The sequence below is a fragment of the Arachis hypogaea genome, chromosome 16, assembly GCF_003086295.3.
Source record: "Arachis hypogaea cultivar Tifrunner chromosome 16, arahy.Tifrunner.gnm2.J5K5, whole genome shotgun sequence".
Lineage (NCBI taxonomy): Eukaryota > Viridiplantae > Streptophyta > Magnoliopsida > Fabales > Fabaceae > Arachis > Arachis hypogaea.
Genome location: NC_092051.1, coordinates 89650128 through 89677214, shown reverse-complemented (window position 1 = coordinate 89677214; position 27087 = coordinate 89650128). Strand labels below are relative to the sequence as shown.

Below are 27087 nucleotides of genomic sequence, written 5' to 3'. Positions count from 1 at the left end.
TGTAAGCAACCTCTGTCTTACAGTAAAGCATTATTGCAAGGTATCCCAGGAAAGCATTCTCAGTGGTTGTACCACCATCTATCTGACTGCCTCAATGCAGTAGATGAACACACAAAAATCTCTAAAGTTTCTTTAATGCAACAAATGACCTTTCAACAGGCCCTCTACTTGTTCTCTATTCTCTTTATCATATTACTCTTTTCTCTTTGTCTTTTTACTCTGCTCTGATTACTCTTTTCTCTGTATCTCTTTACTCTGCTCTGGTTTCTCTGCTTAACGTATGTATTTAAAGCTTATGTAAATTTCGGTATGAATAGTTAGCCTGTCCCAAGTATAGGTTCATTAAGTCTATACTAAAATAGTTTAACTTTTCATATAATACCTGATCTTAGGCGCAACTCAAATACTAACTATGTTGCTCCTAGTTCGTTCACTAATCTCTGTCTATTTTCCTGTTATTAAAACCTTACAGACTTCTTCTTCGATTTTCACTTCTTCTTTAACTTTTTATCTTTCCTTTATCTTTGCCTCACTAGTATGTTATTACCACTCCCTAAGTGTTTTATGAAGGTAATTATGAAATTCTGTGCTTAAAGTTGTCTTTCTAAAGCTTTTACGAAAAACTGCCTTTTCGCAATATTTTATTATTATTTATTATTTTATCATTAAATTTTCGAAATTTACCTTACCTTTACCTTTTAACCTTTAAAATTCACTTTTTACCACCTGTAACTTTTAATATTTCTATTTTAACCATCCTAACTTTTAGAAATTACAAAATAACCCCTCAAATACCAAAATAATTACTTCCTTGCCCTTTTATGGATCAAAAAGGTGTTCTTCATTCTTCTTCACCACACTCAAAGTGTTTTTCGTGTTCTTTATAAATTTTTCAAATTCTTTCTTTGTTTTCACCCGTTTTTCAATCTTTTCAGCAACCGATTTTTACCATAATTCAAAATAAATTAGCAGCCACTGAAACCCAATCTTTTCTACTTGATTTTAACACAAATTGAACCCCAATTTAAGGGTTAGGGTTTCGTTTTCCAGCTTCTCTAAGAACACAAACTCAAGGCTTGAATTTCATCAAATTTCATCAAAATTTCACCAAATTTTAACAAAAATCACTTATATAAATCATCAATTTCAATCACAGACAAACCATAACATAATCACACAACTCAAACACAATCAATCAAGATTAATTTCGTCAAACCCTACCTGGTTTTGCTACTCCAAATTCGATTATACTCTCAGGTGGTCCTTAAGCACTTTTTCCTCCTAAATCACATCAAGAACAACTTTAAATCCAAAAACCTTCAACTAACCGAATCTTACTCAGCATGTTAGGAAGGGATTTATCACCTTAAACTTGCTAGAAATTAACGTTTCTTGGCCCTCAATACAAGTTAAGCATGATTCCTAAGGAAGAACATCAAGAAAACATATGTTTAAGCATGTTTCCTTGAAACCGAAGCAAAAGGGAGACGGTGTAGCCAACTCACTTTGATTCCAGCCTTGATAAGTCATATGATCATGTAGAGAAAGAAGAGAGGGTCATTTTGGTTGGATTGAAATTTTGATTTGAGTTTTAGTTCAGCAGAAATCAAGCTTTAAAGATTTATGAGCCAAGAACTTTCTCTCCTTTTTCTCTTGATGATTTTCGGCCACAAGGAGCAAATGAACCAGCCTTGGGAGTTTTGGGGGTGTAGGGTGAGTTGTGATTGGTTGGCTTGGAGGTGGGTTAAAATAATATTAAAATATCTCAAGTGTATAACCACTAAAACTAGATATATCGAAACACTTGTAAAAATATCTCTAAAAATTCTTTTCTGAGCTACTAGCATAAATGAAACTGGTAACATATTTAATATGAGAATAGAACATGTATGATGAGGCATTAGCATTGCTAAAGTCATCAGAGAGTGCTGGTGCTAAGCTGCACCAGTAAACTGTGAACTCGGTTAAACCGATTTCCTGTTTTTGACTAAAACAGACCAGGTAACCTTATAATATCATCCAAGCATCTTCTAATACTAATATAATGATAATATTATTATCTCTCTTCTTTCATGAATCGTGTCCGGTTCGTCAAACAGAGACTATTTACGAAAACTAAAATCAAAACTCCTAACTGATACGGTTCAAAAACAAGGTTCTTCATGACTGCGTTATCGAGCTTGCCTCAGAAGAGGTTCTAGCTTAAGGATGACATAATGACAATGAGGATTGAGATGCTTGATAATACAGCAGAGGTGTTCCCGTTACTGATCTTCCGAAGAAATCCGTGCCTTCAGAAAAGATCTCGCGTACTCGAAAAACGGGGTTGTTACAGTCTTCCTTTAGCTAACTCTTATTGACAAGCTCCGCAAAATTGCATATTTCCAATGGTAACAACGAATCTATTATCTCATCTCAAAGTCCTCCTTCGTACTTCAAAGACTTCCATTCTTCAAAATCGTCTAGATTTCCCTGACAGATCTTAGAGAATCAGTACAGATCCTCAAATTTCCGTGTATACTCTGCCACTAACATATTCCATTGTTTCAACTGCATCAATTCCATCTCTTTAGCATCACGAATGGATCTATGAAAATACTTTTTGTAAAATTCCTCCTTAAAAGTATCCCAGACAGTCTCTCTTGACTCCTGCCGCAGCAAATGTTGCACTCCATGCCACCAGTGCTCAGCTTTCCCTTCCAACATATAGGTTGCAAACTCTACATGTTGTCCTTCTGGTGCATGTTACGCTTTTAACGAATTTTCAATACCTCGGAACCAGTTATCAGCTTCAATAGCCACCAGCGTTCCTCTAAACTTGCACGGATTTACTTTCAGAAAAGTTGCCAGCGTCATAGGGTTATCATGATTTCCAACACCTTCATTACCATTACAGTCTCTGTTGTGCTCACCATTACGTCCTCCATTACGATCTCGATTCCTATCTCCTAAATTGCTTGCATTGTAGCAGTTGCTGTTTCATGCTCAGCCTCAGCCATGGTGTTTACCGCAGTTATAAAAGTATTTGCATCCCTCATCGGATCATCTACAAGGTTTGCACCACGCCTACCATGTCCTCGTCTCTGTGCAGCCATCAAGATCCTGTTCACACCTTACATTCAATATTAAGGTGATCAGTCTTAACATCTAAGATAAAGTGTGAATAGTCTCTGAAATGGATATACATCGACATTCATGCAATATATATTATCAAAATATCCTAAATGCATGAAATACAACTTAGAGTATGCAATGAACCATGATTCAGTCTGCTCCTCAGGCTCTAAGTAGAACGAACTACTCTGATACCAAATTATAACGACCCAATTTTTAGTACGTCATGATCATACTGAAAATCAAGCGTCACTAACTTGCTTTCCTAAAAATTAACTAAATATTTATTATTAAGCCTGTAATCATATTAGTGCGCGATCAAATTTTCAGAAAAACCCTTTTCTTAAAAAGAAATAATTAAATAAGTACGATAAAATAACACAAATATCAGAGATAGAGATAATATACATCATATGATAATATACAGGTCATAAGTTAGCGTACAACCCTTCACATCTTGTTATTATATACATAATCAATACTCCGGGCCCTGGTCCATATAGGAAGCCCCTAAGCTGGCGTCTGAAAATTAGCCTAGTCAACTATACACATCCTACTCTCTCAACGAGTCTAATCAAAAGTGAGATACTAAACACAAAAGCTAGGCTAACACAAAAAACTCCCAAAAGTCACATCTTCAGCTTCCAAGCATCAACTGTCATCGTCGGAGAAAATCTCAATCATATCCGAACACTCCTCTGAATCCTCGTCCTTATCATCAGAAATCTCAATAATCTTAGGAAGGGTCCTAGCACTCGTACTCGTGCTCTGGCCCATACTCGTCGGTCCACTAATAGAGGTGGTGTGCAGATTCTCAGATGAAGGCTTAGATGAAGATAATGAGATCTGCTCTACAGGAATATCCCACTCAGGTATAGGCTTTGGAACATGCTTCTCCATAGGCTCAGACTCAGGGACCACCTGAGCCTCAGGCTGATCAGGGTGTTGATGCGGTATATATATGTCCATCATGGAATGAGTGAAACGGAGCATCAGGATGAAGCCAATGCAACGGAAACTCATAAGGTAAGTCAGGGTTGAAGAGCGGAGTGTTAATCGGGTGTCGAAAAGGGTGGTCGCGCAGAAGCTACATATGGGTCCTAATCTCTGTAGCTACTACGTAAAATCTATGTTGTACAAGATCCTCATATATAGGAATGGTCCATCTCATAGAATAGGATGCCCATCTCCATCTGATGGGGAAGGAAGGAAAGGGTAAGAACTGGGGAGTTCTTAGTAGGGTCGGGTGCAGTTAGTTAAGTCAATATTATCACAGTTCAATTAATTCACAACCAAATATACAAGCATCATAGAGAAATAGCCAGTCACAACAATTCAGAATACCATTAAGGAATGCACAAACATAAGAAGACAATCACAAACAATTTTACATTATCAAGTAAAATACAAATGCGCAGCAAGGATGATGCATGTCTAGTCCTATCGCAGGTAATGAGCTCATTTGTCAGTTTTGACCCACGCCCGACGCGATCCAACTCGCGAGTCGGATGAGGCTTTCCACTTACATACCCTTTGCAAGTTTCTACTTGCAGGCGCTGATTCTCCAGTTGAAGTATGTCGAACATGACCTCTGCAAGTACTTATAGGCGCTGATTCTCCAGCTAAAGCATGTGACCCCTTCTCCTGGCCATTCCATATTTACGGCCATCCCCACGCAATTATTCACATACAAAGCCCACGGCTTGTTAGCATTTATCCTTTGGCACCATAACCATACTATCATCACCCACTCGTGACTTTCCCATAATCACACATGCCGATTTATCTTCTCTTTTTCTTCAATCTTTTACTTATTTATCCTTAATAGTTTAAACTATCTTCAAACTGTTCTCTCACCATCCACAAAGTATTTTATGGAAAGAGAATCATAAGATTCTTAAGTTAACTTTGTGACTCCAAATCTTTTAAAAAAGTTATTCTCTCTTTTTTTTTTAATTTTGTTCTATCTTACCTTTAATAATATCGATAATAATAATATCTTTACTAAATAATATTTCTAATAAATTAATAACAATAATAAATTTTCTTTAATAAATATAAAATAATTTAAGTAATAAATAGGATTTATAACTTCCTTGAAGACTTAACTCCTTTAAGTTTTACTTCTAAACTTTTATTAATTATGTTTTAAACCTCAAATTTTTATTTATTTTACTTTTAACCCAACATTTTTAGAAAAATACTAATTAGCTCTTTGTTTATTATTATTTACAAAAGTAACTCTGAGTTTTTATAAAAATATCCGCTCATCCCCAAACACTTACTTTTTACTCAAAATACCTCTAAACTTATTTATTTATAAAATCATCCTCAATTTTTATCAAAACAAAATTTCATTCTCAAATTAATAATATTATCATGGTAACAAATACAGTTCTTTAAACTCAAAAATATCTTTTTATAATCAGTTCGAAAATATGTATATATAACTTTAAATCCATTTCGGAGCTTTACAATTACCGATTCTTTACAACGTTTAATTCAATCTCTCGGCCCTTTAATTACACAAAATTTTATTTGATTTTCAAAATAATCCTAGTCCTGAATTCATCAAAATAATTCGGTTCTTGGCTGCACTTAAACCGACCGAACCTCAAACTTATCACAAATATCAATATATCACAAAAACTCAACATAAATTCAATCAAATCCAATCAATAATCAATCACAACATCAATTCACATATCCAATACAAATTTAACTGGTGAGAAATTGCCAATACCCTACCTCTGTATGAAATCAAGATAATGGAAACTCCAGGAAAGCTTTTGACCAAACAACAAAAAAAGAAAACATCAGAAATCGGCTATGCTTCCTAGTACACTGATGAGCGGATAATTTATACGCTTTTTGGCATTGTTTTTAAGTAGTTTTTAGTATGTTTTAGTTACTTTTTATTATATTTTTATTACTTTTTATGCAAAAATCACATTTTTGGGCTTTACTATGAGTTTGTATGTTTTTCTATAATTTCAGGTATTTTCTGGCTGAAATTGAGGGACCTGAGTAAAAGTCTGATTCAGAGGCTGAGGAAGGACTGCAGATGCTGTTGGATTCTGACCCTCCTTCATGCGAAGTGGATTTTCTGGAGCTACAGAAGCCCAATTCGCGCGCTCTCAATTGCGTTGGAAAGTAGACATCTTGGGATTTCCAGCAATGTATAATAGTCTATACTTTGCTTGAGATTTGATAGCCCAAATTGGCATTTAAACGCCAGCCAGAGACCATTTTCTGGCGTAAAACGCCAGAACTGGCACCAAAACTGGAGTAAAACGCCCAAACTGGCATCCAAGCTGGCGTTTAACTATAGAAAAGGCCTATGCACTTGTAAAGCTCAATGCTCAGCCCAAGCATACACCAAGTGAGCCCGGAAAGTGGATTTCTGCACTATCTGCACATAGTTACTTATTTTCTGTAATCCTTAGTAACTAGTTTAGTATAAATGGCACTTTTTACTATTGTAATCGGGGGAGCTGATCTATCTTTGGACTTTTATGTTACATTTGGGAGGCTGGCCATTCGGCCATGCCTAGACCTTTTTCTCTTATGTATTTTCGACGGTGGAGTTTCTACACCTCATAGATTAAGGTGCGGAGCTCTACTGTTCTTCATGAATTAATGCAAGTACTATTGTTTCTCTTTTAATTCACGCTTACTTCTTCTCCAAGATATACTCTCGTACTTAATTCAGTTAAGTCAAAATGAAGGGGTGACCCATGACAATCACCCACTAACTTCGTTTCTCGCTTAGCCAAGATCCGCGTGCCTGACAACCACAAGCGGTCTACATGATGTTCAACGTAGTCATTGGACGACAGCCAGAGTATAGTCTCTTGGGTCTCTGATTCACGGACTGAGTCCGTGAGATTAGAACCTTCGTGGTATAGGCTAGAACCAATTGGCAGCATTCCTAAGATCCGGAAAGTCTAAACCTTGTCTGTGGTATTCCGAGTAGGATTTGGGACGGTATGACTGTGACGAGCTTCATACTCACAAATGTTGGGCGCAGTGACAGTGTGAAAAAGGATAGAGAGATCCTATTCTGACACAAGTGAGAACCGACAGATGATTAGCCGTGCGGTAGCTGTACCTGGTATTTTTCTTCCGAGACGAAAAATCTGACAGTTGATTAGCCGTGCAAAAACCGTACTTGGACCATTTTCACTGAGAGGATCATACAGCTTGCCATGGAAGGGAGCACACATGATTGGATGAAGACAATAGGAAAGCAGAGGTTCAGAAGCAACAAAGCATCTCCAAATGCTTATCTGAAATTCTCACCAATGAATTACATAAGTATCTTTATTTTAATTTACGTTTTATTTATCTTTCAATTATCAAAAATCATAACCAATCGAATCCGCCTTACTAAGATTTACAGGATGACTATAGCTTGCTTCAAGCCGACAATCTCCGTGGGATCGACCCTTACTCGCTTAAGGTATTACTTGGACGACCCAGTGCACTTGCTGGTTAGTTGTACCGGAGTTGTGAAAAGTGTGATCACAATTCCGTGCACCAAGTTTTTGGCGCCGTTACCGGGGATTGTTCGCGTTTGGACAACTGACGGTTCATCTTGTTGCTTAGATTAGGTAATTTTATTTTATGTTTAAGCTTTTTAATTTTAATTTCGAAAAAAATGTAGTTTTCAAAAAATTCATAAAAAATTTTTTAAGAATGAATTCTAGAGCTTCATGAGATAAGTTGAAGCCTGGCTGACTGTTAAGCCATGTCTAATCTTTTGGATTGAGGTTTCCACTTTTCACTGTAGAAAGGACATGTCTGTATTTGTTTTGCTAAAGCTTGGCTGGTCATTTGGCCATATCCAATTCTTTTGGACCGAACCTTTAGATTAACATTGCATGAATCTTGGAATTCTTATTAAAAATTTTTGAATTTCTTTAATTTCTATTTCCAAAAATTTTTCAAAAAATATACAAAAAAAATTTAATAAAATCATAAAATCAAAAAATTTTGTGTTCCTTGTTTGAGTCTTGTGTCAAATTTTAAGTTTGGTATCAATTGTATTTTTTTAATTTTCTTAAAATTTTCGAAAATTCAAGCATTATGTTCTTCATGATCTTCAAGTTGTTCTTGATGATTTTCTTTGTTTGATCTTTAATTGTTCTTGTTTTGTGTCTTTTCTTGTTTTTCATATGCATTTTCGAATTATTAGTGTCTAAAGTTTAAAAATTTTTAAGTTTGGTGTCTTCCATATCTTTCTTTTCTTAAAAATTTTTAAAAATATGTTCTTGATGCTCATCATGATCTTCAAAGTGTTCTTGGTGTTCATCTTGACATTCAAAGTGTTCTTGCATGCATTATTTGTTTTTATCTTAAATTTTTATGTCATGTGTCATTTTGTTGTTTTTCTCTTTCTTCATTAATCCAAAAAAATTCAAAAATAAGATCTTTTCTTTATTTTACTCATAAATTTTGAAATTTTGAGTTGACTTGGTCAAAAATTTTTAAAATTTAGTTTCTTGTTAGTCAAGTCATCAACTTTAATTTTAAAAATCAAATCTTTTTAATTTCTTTTTCAATTCTTTTTTCAAAATAAATTTCAATCATATCTGTTTTAAAATTTTAATTTCAAAATCTTTTTCTAACTTCTTATCTTTTCAAAATTTATTTTCAAATATTTTTCAATTAACAACTTGACTTGTTTGTTTTAATTTAAAAAAAAAAGTTTACTATTTCTTATCTTTTTTAAAACCACCTAACTACTTTTCTCTCTCATTAATTTCAAAAACTAACTAACAAATTTTCCAAAAAATCTTCTTAATTAATTAATTTATTTAGTTTTCAATTTACTTTTATTTCTTTTCTTAAATTTCGAATTCTAACTTACAATTAAAATAAAAACAAAATATTTTTCTTTTCTTTTATCTAATAATTCGAACCCTCTCTCTCTCTCTCTCTCTGTGTTCGAATTTCTTCTTCTTCCTTCTTCATTCTATTCTTCTTCTCCTCTGACACATAAAGGAATCTCTATACTGTGACAAAGAGGACTCCTCTTCTTTTCTGTTCTCTTCTTTTTCATATGAGCAGGAACAAGGATAAGGAAATTCTTGTTGAAGCTGATCCTGAACCTGAAAGGACTCTGAAGAGGAAGCTAAGAGAAGCTAAATCACAACACTTCGGAGAGGACCTTACAGAAAATTTTGAAAAAGAAGCAGACATGGCAGCCGAACCCAACAACAATGGTGGAGATGCAAGGAAGATGCTTGGTGACTTTATTGCACCAACTTCCGACTTCTATGGAAGAAGCATCTCAATTCCTGCAATTGGAGCGAACAATTTTGAGCTTAAGCCTCAATTAATTTCTCTAATGCAGCAGAATTGCAAGTTTCATGGATTTCCATTGGAAGATCCTCATCAGTTCTTAGCTGAATCCTTGCAAATCTGTGACACTGTGAAGACCAATGGGGTTGATCCCGAGGTCTACAGACTTATGCTTTTCCCCTTTGCTGTAGGAGACAGAGCTAGGATATGGTTGGACTCACAACCTAAAGAAAGCCTGAACTCTTGGGAAAAGTTAGTCAATGCTTTTTGGGCCAAATTCTTTCCACCTCAAAAGATGAGCAATCTTAGAGTGGAAGTCCAAACCTTCAGACAGAAGGAAGGTGAATCCCTCTATGAAGCTTGGGAAAAATACAAGTAATTGATCGGAAGGTGTCCTTCTGACATGCTTTCAGAATGGAGCATCTTATGTATATTCTATGATGGTCTGTCTGAATTGTCCATGATGTCATTGGACCACTCTGTTGGTGGATCTCTTCATCTGAAGAAAACACCTGCAGAAGCCTAGGAACTCATAGAAATGGTTGCAAATAACTAGTTCATGTATACTTCTGAAAGAAATCCTGTGAGTAATAGGATGACTCAAAAGAAAAGAGTTCTTGAGACTGATACTCTAAATGCCATATTGGCTCAGAACAAAATATTGACTCAGCAAGTCAATATGATTTTTCAGAATCTGACTGGAATGCAAGCTGCATCGGGCAGTACTAAAGAAGCTTCCTTTGAAGGAGAAGCTTATAACCCTGAGAATCCTGGAATGAAAGAAGTGAATTACATGGGAGAAGCCTATGGAAACACTTACAATCCTTCATGGAAGAATCATCCTAATTTCTCATGGAAGGATCAGCAGAAGCCTAATCAAGGCTTCAATAATAATAATGGTGGGAGAAATAGGTTTGGCAATAGTAAGCCATTTCCATCATCTTCTCAGCAATAGACAGAAAATTCTAAGCAGAGCCTCTCTGACTTAGCAACTATAGTCTCTGATCTATCTAAGACCACTCTCAGTTTCATGACTGAAACAAGGTCCTCCATCAGAAATTTGGAGGCACAAGTGGTTCAGCTGAGTAAAAGAGTTACTGAAACTCCTCCTAGTACTCTCCCAAGCAATACAGAAGAGAATCCCAAAAGAGAGTGCAAGGCCATAACTATACCCAAAGTGGCCAAACCTAGAGAGAGTAAAAAGGCAGTGATTTCCAGTGAGGAAGACCTTGCTCGACGTCCACTGACCAATAAGGAGTTCTCTATTGAGGAACTAAAGGAATCTGAGGCTCATATAGAGACCATAGAGATTCCATGGAACTTAATACTGCAGTTCATGAGCTCTGATGAAGATTCTTCCTCTGATGAGGATGAAGATATTGTTAAAGGGCAAGTAGCTCGGTATCTAGGAGCAATCATGAAACTGAATGCCTTGGTTCAACAGAAATTACCTCAGAAGAAACCGGATCCCAGAAAGTTCTTAATACCTTGTACCATAGGCACCATGACCTTTGAGAAGGCTCTGTGTGACCTGGGGTCAAGAATCAACCTCATGTCACTCTCTGTAATGGAGAAACTAAGGATCTTTGAGGTACAAGCTGCAAGAATCTCACTAGAGATGGCAGACAAATCAATGAAACAGGCTTATGGACTTGTAGAGGATGTCTTAATGAAGGTTGAAGGCCTTTACATCCCTGCTGACTTCATAATCCTAGACACTGGGAAGGATGAGGATGAATCCATCATCCTTGGAAGACCCTTCCTAGCCACAGCAAGAGCTGTGATTGATGTGGACAGAGGAGAGTTAGTCCTTCAATTGAATGATGACTACCTTGTGTTTAAGGCTCAAGGATCTTCTTCTATAATCATGGAGAGGAAGCGTGAAAAGCTTCTCTCAATACAGAGTCAAACAGAGCCCCACACTCAACTTCTAAGTTTGGTGTTGGGAGGCCACCATTAAGCTCTGAGTCTCTGTGAAGCTCTCTAAGAGCTCACTGTCAAGCTATTGACGTTAAAGAAGCGCCTATTGGGAGGCAACCCAATCTTATTTATCTATGTTACTTACTTTTTCATTTCATTTTCCATTGTTATGTTATGTTTTCTTTAGGTTGATGATCATGTGGAATCATAAAAACGGCTGCAGAATTAAAGCGAAATAAAAAACAGCATCAAAAACAGCACACCCTGGAGGATAGGCTTATTGGCGTTTAAACGCCAGTAAAGATAGCAGAATGGACGTTTAACGCCCATGCAGGCAGCATTCTGGGCGTTCAGAAAAACGCCCAGTAAAGAAGGATTCCTGGCGTTTAACGCCAGTCAGGTATCTAGCTGGGCGTTAAACACCCAAAGAGGCAGTCAAGTGGGCGTTAAACGCCGGAATGGATAGCATTCTGGGCGTTTAACGCCAGGATGACACAAGGGAGGTAAATTTGTTTCCAATTCGATTTTTTTTCAATTTTTCATGTTTTAATTCATAATTTTTTGCATCAAACATATTTTAAACGTTCATCTTTCAATTTCTATTTCCAAAAAATTAATAATCTTTCCAAATCTTTTTAATTCTTTTTCAATTCTTTTCAAATTCCTTCCAAAATGTTTTCAAAACTTACATATCTTTTCAAATTCTTCTCAACTCTTTCTAATTTTTCTTGTATACATTAATAAGTTTTCAAAATTAATTGCATCATTCTTCTTCTACTCCCTTCTATCTTATTTTGCTCGAGGACAAGCAAAATTTTTAAGTTTGGTGTGGAAAAGCTCAGCTTTTTGTTTTTCCATAACCATTAATGGCACCTAAGGCCGGAGAAACCTCAAGGAAGAGGAAAGGGAAGACAGTTGCTTCCAACTCCGAGTCATGGAAGATGGAGAGATTGATCTCAAAAGCCCATCACTAGAAAGAGGATGGAACAAACAAGAGAGCCCACTCATGGACCTCAACAAGAGCACTACATTATCCTCCATAAAATCAGAGTGGACCAAAAGGCCATGAGAGAGGAGCAACAAAGGCAAGGAAGAGACATAGAGGAGTTCAAGAACTCCATTAGTTCTTCAAGAGGAAGAAGAAGCCACCATCACTAAGGTGGACCCGTTCTTTAATCTCCTTGTTATTTGTTTTTCTGTTTTCGGTTTCTATGCTCTATGTTTTGTCTATGTTTGTGTCTTCATTACATGATCATTAGTGTTTAGTGTCTATGTCTTAAAGCTATGAATGTTCCATGAATCTTTCACCTTTCTTAAATAAAAAATGTTTTTTGAAAAAGAAAAAAAAGTACATGAATTTCGAATTCTATCTTGAAAATAGTTTAATTAATTTGATGTGGTGGCAATACTTTTTGTTTTCTGAATGAATGTTTGAACAGTGCATATTTTTTATAGTGAAGTTTATGAATGTTAAAATTGTTAGCTCTTGAAAGAATAATGAAAAAAGAGAAATGTTATTAATAATCTGAAAAATCATAAAATTGATTCTTGAAGCAAAGAAAAAGCAGTGAAAAACACAAAGCTTGCGAAAAAAATTGGCAAAAAATAAAGAAAAAGAAAGAAAAAGAAAAAGCAAGCAGAAAAAACCAATAGCTCTTTAAACCAAAAGGCAAGAGCAAAAAGCCAATAACCCTTTAAACTAAAAGGCAAGAGTGAAATGGATCCAAGGCTTTGAGCATTAATGGATAGGAGGGCCCAAATGAATAAAATCTTGGCCTAAGCAGCTAAATCAAGCTGTCCCTAACCATGTGCTTGTGGCGTGAAGGTGTCAAGTGAAAAGCTTGAGACTGAGCGGTTAAAGTCGTGGTCCAAAGCAAAAAAGAGTGTGCTTAAGAACTCTGTGCACCTCTAACTGGAGACTCTAGCAAAGCTGAGTCACAATCTGAAAAGGTTCACCCAGTTATGTGTCTGTGGCATTTATGTATCCGGTGGTAATACTGGAAAATAAAATGCTTAGGGTCACGGCCAAGACTCATAAAGTAGCTGTGTTCAAGAATCAACATACTGAACTAGGAGAATCAATAACACTATCTGAATTCTGAGTTCCTATGGATGTCAATCATTCTGAACATCAAAGGATAAAGTGAGATGCCAAAACTGTTCAGAAGCAAAAATCTACTAGTCCCGCTCATCTAATTGGAACTAAGCATAATTGATAATTTTGAAATTTATTGCATTTTCTCTTCTTTTTATCCTATTTTATTTTTAGTTGCTTGGGGACAAGCAACGATTTAAGTTTGGTATTGTGATGAGCGGATAATTTATACGCTTTTTGGCATTGTTTTTAAGAAGTTTTTAGTATGTTTAGTTACTTTTTATTATATTTTTATTAGTTTTTATACAAAAGTCACATTTCTGGGCTTTACTGTGAGTTTGTGTGTTTTTCTGTAATTTCAGGTATTTTCTGGCTGAAATTGAGGGACCTGAGCAAAAGTCTGATTCAGTGGCTGAGAAAGGACTGCAGATGCTGTTGGATTCTGACCCTCCTGCACGCGAAGTGGATTTTATGGAGCTACAGAAGCCCAATTGGCGCACTCTCAATTAGGTTGGAAAGTAGACATCTTGAACTTTTCAGCAATGTATAATAGTCCATACTTTGCCCGAGATTTGATGGTCCAAACTGGCGTTTAAACGTCAGCCAGAGACCCTTTTCTGGCGTAAAACGCCAGAACTGGCACCAGAACTGGAGTTAAACGCCCAAACTAGCATCCAAGCTGGCTTTTAACTCTAGAAAAGGCCTACGCACGTGTAAAGCTCAATGCTCAGTCCAAGAACACACCAAGTGGGCCCCGGAAGTGGATTTCTGCACTATCTGCACTTAGTTACTTATTTTCTGTAATCCTTAGTAACTAGCTTAGTATAAATAGCACTTTTTACTATTATAATCGGGGGAGCTGATCTATCTTTGGAGTTTTATGTTACATTTGGGAGGCTGGTCATTCGGCTATGCCTAGACCTTTTTCTCTTATGTATTTTATACGATGGAGTTTCTACACCTCATAGATTAAGGTGCGGAGCTCTACTGTTCTTCATGAATTAATGCAAGTACTATTTTTTCTTTTTCAATTCACGCTTACTTCTTCTCCAAGATATACTATCGTACTTAATTCAGTTAAGTCAGAATGAAGGGATGACCCGTGACAATCACCCACTACTTTCGTTACTCGCTTAGCCAAGATCCGCGTGCCTGACAACCACAAGCGGTCTACATGATGTTCAACGTAGTCATTGGGCGACAGCCGGAGTATAGTCTCTTGGGTCTCTGATTCACGGACCGAGTCCGTGAGATTAGAACCTTCGTGGTATAGGCTAGAACCAATTAGCAGCATTCCTGAAATCCGAAAAGCCTAAACCTTGTCTGTGCTATTCCGAGTAGGATCTGGGACGGGATGACTGTGATGAGCTTCAAACTCACGAATGTTGGGCGCAGTGACAGTGTGCAAAAGGATAAAGAGATCCTATTCCGACACAAGTGAGAACCGACAGATGATTAGCCGTGCAGTAGCTGTACATGGTATTTTTCATCCGAGACGAGAAATCCGACAGTTGATTAGCCGTGCAGAAACCATACTTGGACCATTTTCACTGAGAGGATCATACAGCTTACCATGGAAGGGAGCACGCATGATTGGATGAAGACAATAGAAAAGCAGAGGTTCAGAAGCAACAAAGTATCTCCAAACGCTTATCTAAAATTCCCACCAATGAATTACATAAGTATGATTATTTTAATTTACATTTTATTTATCTTTCAATTATCAAAAATCATAACCAATCGAGTCCGCTTGACTAAGATTTACAGGATGACCATAGCTTGCTTCAAGCTGACAATCTCCGTGGGATCGACCCTTACTCGCGTAAGGTATTACTTGGACGACCCAGTGCACTCGCTGGTTAGTTGTACCGGAGTTGTGAAAAGTGTGATCATAATTTCGTGCACCATACACCAACCGGGCGAACGATCAAACTTAGGGAAAACTTTACCGTCAGCTTCTCCCGAACAAAAGTAAAGTCAACGTGTAGAGAAGGAAGATACGAACATTTTAGTTGGATTAGATTTTTTATTGGAGTTACGAATCATAAAAAATCGAAGCCAGAAGTTTGATTTTCATGAAAAACACGTTCTTCTCACTGTTAGCCTTCTTTCCTTCTTTTATTTCCAAGTTCGGTAAGAATGATGATGATTAAAGGCTGATGGTGATAAATGATGATTTACGATGTTAAAGCATGGCTAGGTGTCACGATTATATATATATATATATATATATATATATATATATATATATATATATATATATATAAAAGCCACGTTTTCATTTCTTTTCTTTTGTTTCCTTAATGCATTCGTCCAAAATGAATGGAACTAAGGAAATGATAACATTAGATGATGATTATTGGCTAGGTATCAAGTTTTAGAGCTTTTGAGTCTGCGATTCAAGTTATAAATATCTTAAGCGAATAATTATGAAAACTGGATATATTAAAACACATATAATAATAATATATGTATAGGGTTTATGAGTTACTAATATAAATGACGTTAGTAACTTAAGGATGAAAGATATTTGGTGAAGCATTAACAACTTTAAACTCACTAGAAAATACTGATAATTACGTATATCGGCAAATATCGGACTTGATAATAATAATATTATTATTATCTAGGCTCTATTATAATTATAGTATGTGAAATAAATTAATAACATAATAATAAAATTATATTATCATTTATTTTACTTCGAAACTCAAAATTGACTCATCGAAATAAAACTGTTTGCTGAAAATAACAGATTTTGTAAAACATCGTGTTGGCATAAAAATTCGGGTTGTTACAAAGGGGGTCCGCCAGGCGTGCATGCCTATCTGCCAGGCATGCATACATGTTTTTTGCTCCATTTTCTCTTTTCCTTAGGGCGCACTTCTGTTCCTTAGGTTACGCTTTTACTATACTTGTGTCTTTTTTTTTGTAGAAAGCTTTAATTGTTGCTAGTTTTTTAGCCAAAAATTCTTGAAAATATAAAAACACTATCCTAACTCCAAATATTTGATTATTTATTAAATTTTTTAAAAAAAAATTTAATTAAAACCTAAGAAAATTAACGAAAAAGAACTTTAAATATCGCTTAAGATGACGTGTCATTAGTATTTTTCTTTCTTTTCTTTTCTTTGTTTTGTTTTAAATCTTCTTTTTCTCCTTCTTTATTTTGTTTATTCCGCACGGTACATTTGATTTCTTGTTATTTTTATGCATGCAAGGGGAGAAAAATCGCATTCTTTTCAATCCGGAAATTGAAAAGATGCTTGCGCAAATAAGGAAGAGATTAAGGGCTAGTAGAGAAGACGTAGAAAAGATGGCAGAGAAAAATAATAATAGAAGGATTCTTGGCGACTACACTATTGCGGAAGTAGCATAGTGAAGCATACGATTCAAGCTAACAACTTTGAACTAAAGCCATCATTAATCCAATTGGTACAAAGGGACCAATTCGGTGGTAGCCCGCAAGAAGATCCAAAAAAACACATCAAATTTTTTGCAGCTATGTGACATAATAAAGAGCAATGGAGTTAGCCCTGAAGCCATCTAGCTTAGGCTATTCCCTTTCTCCTTAAGAGATAGGGCCACACAATGGCTCTAAACTCAACCCTTGGGCAACATTACTTCTTGGGAGGACCTAGTTAGCAAATTCCTAACCAAGTATTTCCCTCTCCAAAAGTTAGCCCGGTTAAGATATGAAATTAATTCCTTTTTCCAAAAGGAGGGCGAATTACTCAATGAAGTTTGAAAAAGGTACAAAGAGATGCTCTGAAAATGTTCACATCATGCCTTTCCCAAATGACTTCAAATCCAAACCTTTTATGATGGAGTCTCTCAAACCTCAAGAACGATGATTAATTCATCAGCTGAAGAATCTTTACATAGAAAGACCCCTGAGGAGGTATTGGAATTTATAGAAATAGTGACGGCTAATAACTTCATGTATTCATCCGAAATGTCCACTAAAAAGGGTGTAATGGAATTGGATACAACGGATGCAATCCTTGCTCAAAATAAACTCTTGACTCAACAAATTTTTTCACTCACACAATAATTTGAACATAAGCAAGTTTCACCATTAGAATGCAAGCCCTATGTGATTTGGGTGGGGGAACACACCCAAGTGAAGAGTGTGAATTGAGCAAGGAGGACTAACCATCTGTGGAGCAAGTAAACTTAATGGGACATTCCACAAAGCCAGAGAATGATCCATTCTCAAAAAGGTGAAAAGCCATGAATTAAAGATTCTATATCCTCAAAACTTGGGAAGCAAAATCAAGAAAAGAACTTTTCCAAGTTCTTAAAGATTTTTAAGAAGCTACAAATCAACATCCCATTCGCTGAAGTCTTAGAACAAATGCCACTCTATGCCAAATTCATGAAGGAGCTATTATCCAAGAAGAGAAATTTCAAGGAGGAAGAAAAGGTCATCCTCACCAAGGAGTATAGTGCCATTATTCAAAGAAAATTATCACAAAAGTTAAAAGACTCCGGTAGTTTCCAAATCCCCTACACTATTGGGAATATCACTATTGGTAAAGCTCTTTTGATTCAGGAGCTAGCATCAATTTGATTCCCTTATCCATGTTGAAGAGGTTACATATTGAAGAAGTGAAGCCCACAAGAATCTCACTACAACTAGCCGACCAATCAATGAAGTTCTCACTTGGGATAGTAGAGAATGCATTGGTCAAGGTCAGAAAGTTCATTTTTCTGGCTGATTTTATGATCCTTAACATGGAGGAAGAGGAGGACACCTCCATCATCTAGGAAGACCATTCTTAACCACCGGACAAGTACTCATAGACGTTCAAAAGGGTGAGCTAACACTAAAGGTACATGATGAACAAGTGATTTTTAATGTTTTCAAGGCCATGCAATACCCTAGTGTGTCCGAGAGTTGTACGAAGGTTGACATCATTGACTTTCTAGTCCAAGAAATTGTGGACAAAGGATCTCTTAAAAACCCTCTCCAACTTATGGAGTTCGTAACGGACAAGGAAGAAGAGCCGGAAGATGCATATTTAATGAAGGAAGGCATTAGAGGGACATGCCATGAAACAATCCAACTCTCAATCTAGAGGACTCAACATCAAGCTAGTGACGTTAAAAGAGCACTTGTTGGGAGGCAACCCAACCGTTAGTATTTTTCTTCTTTTTTTTTTTTTAAGTATTCCATAGTGCATTCTCCTTCTTCTTTATTGATTCTCTTGCATTTTTTTTCTTTTCACTTTCATCATATTGGTCCACGTTGTTTTTCAAAATTTTTCAATGTCTTAAAAAAAGTAGAGATAAGTGTGAAGCCCAACGCCCAAAGAGGGAGCTAGACTCCTTCGCAGGGTGAAAGAAGGTGGTGCCCGGCTCCATGTCCTAGAGCCCAGCGCCCAAGGCAAGGGAAAGCTCCTAAGGGAACAAAATTTGGAGAGAAGCCTAACGCCTACTCTTCATGCCTGGCGCCTCTTGTTTTCTTGATGGGCAATGCCCAGCTCCAAAGCTTGGTGCCCAGCTCCAAAGCTTGGTGCCCAGCGCCAAGCCTACTTGGGAAAGCATGGATCTTCTCTCTAAAAAGATTTTACTTCTTGTTTCTGTTCTTAATTTTTTTTAACTTAACAAAAATTGATTTTTCAAAATTTTGCATGCATGATCTTCTTTATTTTTTCTTTTCTTTGCATAATCACCACTGATTAATTGTCCTTTTTTTCCAATATTTTCTCATCATCCTTCAATATACACCTTCTGCTTGCACGTGCATTCTCATATCACTTAAAATATTTATATTTAAAATTTTGGCAAATTTTTAAGTTTGGTGTTAATAAGTTAGAAAAAAACAAAGAATTTTGAATAATAGAAAAATCCCAAAAGGAACGGTTGAGACCGAGAATAAAGATGATGAATAAAGATGATGATGAATGATGACTTTCGGTAAATTAAGTTTGTGTGGTGGTTTTTTTTATCTTTTTTCGTTTTTATTTTATCTTTTGTTTTGTCTTTGTTTCTTTTTGCTTTTATTTTCTTTCTTTTCTATCCTTGCATTATATTTCTATTTTTTTGTTTTCTTGTTCTTCTTTTCTTTTCTTACTACTTTGTAACTGTCTTCGGACACTATAGTAACAAGAGTGACCCTTGATCGAATAAATAAGAAAGAAAGCTCTATCAAAATGTGGTGGTCAGTGAGCATGATTATATTCCATGAATTTAAAAGTATTTGAATGATCTTGAAGAAAAGAAAAAAAAAAGAATCTCCAAGAAAACAAAGATTCTAGAGACATTATGATATTCTAGACTTTAAAAATCCTTGAAACAAAACGAAGAAGATAGAGAGAAAACAAACAAAGAAAGAAAAACATAAGAAAAAATCATGAATATTCAAAAGTAATAAGGCTCTGGCACTAATGACTAGAGCCCATTTATGTGCCTGTAATGTTTATGTTTCAAAGAGGGACATGGACAATTAAATCCGAAGGGTACTTCATCACCCGATAATTTAGGCTAATTGGCTCAAGATTATCAATTGAGAGCCCACATTAGTTATGTGCTTGTGGTGTGATTATGTCAAGGAGAGACTTGGGTGATTAGATCCGAAGGGTGTTTTATCACCCGATAACTTGGCCCGGAATTATCGGTTGAAAATATGCTAAGAGCTACCTTAAGACAAAATACTTATAGTCAAGAAACTTCAAAAGTCTCTCTCGGTTAAAGTGTTAAGCAAGGTGCTTAAGGGACAAAACAAGTCAAAAAGGATTCTTATAATAGAATTTGGAACTTAGTTTTTGAAAAGATTTTTAATTCCAAAATATTCAAGACTTATTAAGTTATGAGAAATCTGCTTATATTCAAGACTTATCTTTCTTTTTGCTTGAGAACAAGCAAAGTTTTGAGTTTGGTGTTGACACGTCATCTTAACAACTTTTTGAGCTTCTTTTTCATTTGTTTTCTTAGTTTTTAAATCAAATCTTTATGTTTTTAGTGATGTTTTGATAAATAATCATATATTTGGAGTTATATTAGAATGATTATATTTTCAGGCTTAAATCAAGCAAATCAGGATAAAATTCAACACAAAAATAAGCTGAAGGTGCAGGTCCAAAGAAAAGCCCAATGGCTAGAATGCCAAGCTGCGCTTAAACCCGGAGTCCAGCTCCAAGGAGTGGTGCCTAGCATCAAAGAATAGAAGCACAGCGCCTTCATGCAATGGGAGAAAGAATAAAGGGTTAAAGTCTGGCTCCATAAGGTTGTGCCCAACTCTACTCCAAATTTAGGTATTGGGCGCCCAGCACCAAGACTAAGACTAATTAAGATTATAAAAGAAAATAGAGAAGGAATAATGACATGAGAATAAAGGACAAAAAATGGATATCGAAGAATGTATTTGAGAGAAAGGAATAAAATAAAAAAGGAACTAAGAGGATTTACAACGATTGAAAACTGATAATTGAAAAGAATCGTTAAGGAAAAGAAACAAAAAGAATAGAGAAAGGAACTAAAAAAGATTTATAAAAAAGGAAAACTGAAAAGTGAATGTTGATTGAGCTTTGGCACCGACTATATAGTGGGACACGCACGGACTGAGAATTGCTTTCCAGGGGTACGCATATCTGTAAAAAATGGGTTAAAAGTCAATTAATGTGGCATCGACTATACGACTTCAAGTCAACTGATGTGGCTTTGGCCATACAACTTGTATGCAACTGATGTAACAGGAAAGCCATATCCGGGTCTTGTGCCTGGGTAATATCGGGTTGCAGAGTGTGAACTGACACGTGAGCTCATGGCCTGTATAGGACAGACATGCATCATACTTATTTGTGCATACTTTTTTGCTATATGTATATTCCATGTGTATGTGTGTGCCTCTTAAATTCTTTCTCTGCGTGATGTTGTTTTAAATTCTTTGTCTGTATAATGTCTTTCTGTATTCTAATATTTGTTTGTTAAACCTCAAAGAATCAAAGAAATTAACTAACAACCCCAACCTTACAAAGAATCTCCAAGTTCTTATCCATGTTCTCCCGTTTAGATGGAGCACCGACGACCCAGTAATAACGTACGATCGTGCAGAGAAGTGATGGATGATATTTTGTATTTTGATAACGTCATCTTGGCTCAAGATTTTGAAGAACTAGTGTGTTATTTCCTCGTTTTTGTAATCTAGAGGGATTAGGAAATGTCATATGTGTATATATGTAAATAGTTAATAACTAGCTACTCCTGGAGATATCATAACTACTGATTTTAATTAACAAGCGATATAAATACGTGAAATTTTTGGTACTACTTTATCTATTATTATCTATGATTTTATCTATAAAGGTTTCTGCTCATCAAACCGAACGCATTTTCAAAAGAAAAAGTTAAAATTACCTTGCAAAATAATTCCGTACAACGAATTAGGCTCCTATAATAAAATATTAGTTAAAGTTAAGGAAAGCAAGTTAATAACACTTAGCCTCTAGTGTGATCATGACATACTAGAAGTTAGGTTGTTATAAGATGGGGAGCACAGTTATCTCTTGTGAAGTGTCAGGTCATTTGGGTTAGTGAAAGAAATTCGGTGATTTTAAAATCTACTTGTTAATTTTTATTTTAATTGCACAATGACCCAAATGCATTGAGACTAAAAGGAGGGTGAAGTTAGTGTCTCTAATATTCGTTGTAAAATTGTGAAGTTAGATGATCAATGAGTGAATTTATAAGAATTTATGAAGTGGCTGCATTTTTCTAGTCTTCTGATTTTAAAACCCTGTAACTGCAGCACCTTATAAATTCTTCATAAATTTTTATATATACCAAATGAGTTGGGACCAAATCTAACCTGAAAGATGTTATTGTTAGAACCCTATCATATATAAAATATTATTGGAAATGAAGGAGCATTTTGTTATTTTTGGTGAATTTTGAGAAGCAGAGTTGTGTTTTAAATAGTTGTACTTTGAAGTTAAACTAAATTTAAAAGACAATGGTTTTTGAATGAGTACCCAGCTATATTTAAGAATTATTCTATTGAATATGAAATTGTTAATCCTTATGATGTCAAACGAGTGTTACTCTTAGAGTCCAAGATTGATTAGGGCCACTGGATTAGAGTTAATAAAACCCCGTTATGCAAATTTTGACCTTGAACCTTGATAAATGAGATAAGATGTGCTTTGGGCTGTTTGTTTAATAAAGGCTATAGATTGGGATGGATTTTGTTGGCTTGGCAATTTAAAGGCTTAATTGAGGATATTGGAAGTGTATGGTGTTGTTGAAAAGAAGTGTGCAAGTCACTTTGAGAATTTGCATATTTGATATTGAGATATTTGAGAAATGATTATGACATAACCATAGACCTATCCCTGAGCAAAATAGAGTTTCCCAAACATGAATTGTTTGAACACGTTGCTAAAGATATAAGTCCTAGTTTAATTTAAAAGGAATGATTATGCAAATATGACCTGCAGGTGTGAAAGTTCTGCGAACCTAGACTGGGTATGAAAGTGCACAATAGTGCTATGCACTAGTTCCGTGAGTAAACTATTCTGGTTTTGATTTGAAAGCTGGACGATGGTGCTCTGTAGTAGTTCTGCGAATTTATGTATACGAGATATGACTCCGGGATGGTGGTTGTGATAACAAAAAGGTTATGTCTGGTGATATGTGTGTGTGCGCGCGCTATTTGTGCTTCCAACTCATTCCCCCTTCTGAGACTCTGTCTCAAACAGTATGTATTTCTATCTCTTCTCCCTACCTCCTACGATTCACAGATGGGGATGATGATCAAGTTCACCCACTATTTAGAGGGGCATGACTGCCATCTAGACCTCTAGGTGTCGAGTGCAATTTTGGCAGCTTCGACCAAAATTCATACTTACATTTTGTTTGTCCACCATCTTACTATATCTTTCGATTCATCAGTCCTTGATCTTGCAGGTCCGTTTGAGGGATTTGAGATTCATGGAGCTAATCCACCTGTTGTCCCTAAGGTTCTTGCTACACTGGCCCTTGTTGTTGTTGTTCCATCTGCACCTAAGCCTAAGGCCAAGCTTGAGCCCAAGCTTGAGGAGTATGCTAATTAAGGAGCAGGTTACGATCAGACATACTCAGACTTACCTACTAGAGTATCTAGGAAGACCCAGCGATGCCACCTTTTGAGGACGAGGCTAGTTCTGCACTCGGAGAACAACATTAAGAAGATTCCTATTGGATCTAGTTTAGAATAGTTCCGTCCACACATGATTATCGGTGTGGGTTTAGGGTGGGAAACATATCACAAGCACGCACGCACAGGGTTGCTAACGGTGAGAAACAAATCTAAATAGTTAAGGGTGGGAAACATATCTGAATTGGACATGTGGCAGCAAAGGAGGTGTTCGTCGGCGTTGGAGTGGAGATGTTTAGCGCCGTTGACAAAACAGAGAGCAACAATCGGACTCCAAAATCGTTGATGAACCTCGAAGGAGAAGGCGTCGAGCTTCTGTCTTGGTGCTCCCAGCAAGTCGAGATCGAGTGGGTGATTTAGGCGTTACAGAAGCATCGCCGGTGAAGATCCAGAAGAAGGCACCGATGCAGGCGACGACAGGAAGATCGGCGACGGTGAGGAAGCAGACAGCGGAAGGCAGCAGTTGGATTGAAACTTGCGAGGAATCTCGGTCGCATAATGGAGATGGAGGCGTTCTTCTTCACCGAGTCTGGTCTTAGGGTTGGGGACTCCGGTTCCTGCGGTTTGGGCTCGTCTGTGGGCTAGACCCGTAGACCGTTAACAAAAAAAAAAGAAAACACAAATGGTGGAGACAAAAACTGAAACTGAAATTTTTTTAAGAAAATCGGCTAAAATATGAGTTTAAGAACTAAACATTTTTTATTAGAATACTTGTATAATAATTAGTAGATAAAAAAAGAATATGATATATATAAAATAATATAAATTATATTTTTTTGTCTCTAATATATCAAATTTTGTTAATGTTTAATTTAAATAAATTTTATTTTTAACTTTGAAACAAATTTTTTATTTTATTTTTTATAATATATAATTATCCAACTATTATTTTAATAACATCTAAGTAAATTACTCTTAATTATTTTTAAAATTAAAAACAAATTATCTAATATAATTTATATACATTAATTTATAATTTAAAATTATACACTATTTTATTTAAACTAATAAGTTCTAATATAAATATTAAAATTTAAAAATTATTAGTTTGAATTACATCCAATTGATTACATTTAAAATAAATCTAAAATTTTTAAAATGATATTTAATTTAGACATAGTTTCAAATAGTTTTTTTATTTTATTTTCAAATGAATGTCAACCCAGATGTTATTATAATTTTGAAAATACATATATATATTGAATATAACTTATTGAAATATATTTAATTTTAATATAAAAATTAATCTTTTATTTAAAAATTGGCACAATATTTGATTTGCATTTTACAAAAGATTCAAAATAATATCCAGACTTTAGAAGTTTTTCTTATAACATAAAACTTTTCAAGTCATGATGATAACAATGCCAAAAATAGTAATCAATCGTTAATAATTAAAAAAAGAATAAACTATCATTTGTACCCACAAAAGTTAAAAACGCTGACATATCTACGCATAGAAAAAGGAAATTACCATTTGTACCCATGAAATATGGGTTTCGCACAACAAAATTATCCAAACACTAAAAAATTACCTAAAATTCCTAAATTACCCTTATCTTCACCACCACACCACCTCCTTCACCCAATCACCTTTCTAACCCTAACCCTCTTCACCCTGTCACCACCCCTCTTTCTCTTTCTAATCTCAAATCTCACCACCACCCCCTTTACCCACCACCCCCCATCAAGCTCTTCACTCAATGGTGGCTCCTGCTACCCCCCGCAACCGTCACTGGAATCCTCGTCCTAGTTCACGGATTTACCGGCGAATCCAGCTGGTTCCTCCAGCTCACCGCCATCTACTTCGCCAAGGTCGGATTCGCCACCTGCGCCATTGACCATCAGGGCCACGGCTTCTCTGACGGCCTCATCGCCCACATCCCTGACATCAACCCCGCCATCGACGACTGCATCGCCTTCTTTGATGAATTCTGCTCTATGCTTTGATCCTTCTCTTCCTTCCTTCCTCTACACCGAATCCCTCGGTGGCGCAATCGCGCTATTAATCACTCTCCGCTACCGCGACTCGTCGGAAAATATCTCATCCGCGAACCGAGCATGAGCTCTGATTATGGTGTCGTCCTCTTCTGGGGTGAAGGCCTAATGCTCCACCTGTGGGGAGACACCATTGGAGCCTGCAAAAAATGGGTTGGATCATGAACCTGTAATGAAGAACAAAGCAAAAGGAAATCAAGGGAGAGGTAGATATAACAACGGCAGGGATCAGGCAACGATGGTGGTGGTTCTACGACGCGAAAAGAGGTGAAGAGGGTTGGCTATGGCAGCGATAAGGTAGCGTGAAGAGGAGGGTCTCTGATGCAGTAGGCTCTGGTTCGAGGCCGATGGTGATGGTGGCGAGGAGAAGTTGGCGCGGTGTTCCTGGTCTCGGCGTAAGCCTGCAACGTTGCTGGCGGAGAAGGGGGTGAACAGTGATGAGGAGGGTGATACGGTGGTATGTGGTTGATGTTGGAATTGGGTGGCTGAGAGAAATGAGAGAGAGAGAGAGAGAGAGAGGGAGAGAGAGAGAAAGGAGGGAGGAGATGATAATGGTGGAGAGAATGGTAGTTTAGGAATTTTATTTAATTTTTTAGGGTTTGGATAATTTTGCTTGCAAAAACTATTTTTTATGGATACAAATGGTAATTTTCATCTTCTATGGGTAGATATGTCAGCATTTTCAACCTTTCTATGTAGCCATTGACAACGGTGATGCCCAACATAAAGCTTGCCATGGAAGGAGTCTTGCGTGCATGAAGAAGAAGACAGTAGGAAAGCAAAGATTCAGAAGACAAAGCATCTCCAAAGCCTCAACCTGTTCTTCATTACTGCATAACAAGTATTTATTTCATGTTCTTTTACTTTTTACAATTAAATCTGAGAATTACTGATATCCTGACTAAGAGTTACAAGATAACTATAGCTTGCTTCAAGCCGACAATCTCCGTGGGATCGACCCTTACTCACGTAAGGTATTACTTGGACGACCCAGTGCACTTGCTGGTTAGTTGTGCGGAGTTACAAAAGTGTGATTGTAATTTTGTGCACCAAGTTTTTGGCGCCGTTGTCGGGGATTGTTCGAGTTTGGACAACTGACGGGTTATTCTTGTTGCTTAGATTAGGAATATTTTATTTTTGTTGGTTTAGAGACTTTTATTTGAGTTTAGTTTTATATTTTAGGTTTGGTGTCAATTGCATGATTTTATTTTCTTTTAATTTTTCGAAATTGCATGTCCCTAGTTCTTTCTTGATCTTTAAAATTCTAAGTTTGGTGTCTTCTTTGTGTTTTTCCTTTAAATTTTTGAAAATTTTTGTTTGATTCTCTAAAAAATTTTAAGTTTGGTGTGTTTTTATGCTTTTATTTACTTAAAAATTTTCAAAAAAAGTGTTCTTGGTGTTCATCTTGACATTCAAAGTTTTCATGTTATTCTCTTTATTTTGATCTAAAATTTCTAAGTTTAGTGTCATTTTGTTGTTTTTCTCTTTTCGCATTAAAATTCAAATATATATATAT

The 27087-nt window shown here is 36.2% G+C and overlaps 1 protein-coding gene and 1 long non-coding RNA gene across 2 annotated transcripts in view; one reads left to right on the top strand and one right to left on the bottom strand.

Annotated features, from left to right (window-relative positions):
• The window catches only part of LOC140180350 (uncharacterized), a 133936-nt gene that overhangs the window by 71562 nt on the left and 35287 nt on the right, over positions 1-27087 (bottom strand). The window lies entirely within an intron of this gene.
• LOC140180349 (uncharacterized) lies at positions 22792-24368 on the top strand. The gene is made up of 2 exons (XR_011874362.1): positions 22792-23135; positions 23345-24368. It is a non-coding gene; the product is annotated as an uncharacterized lncRNA (long non-coding RNA).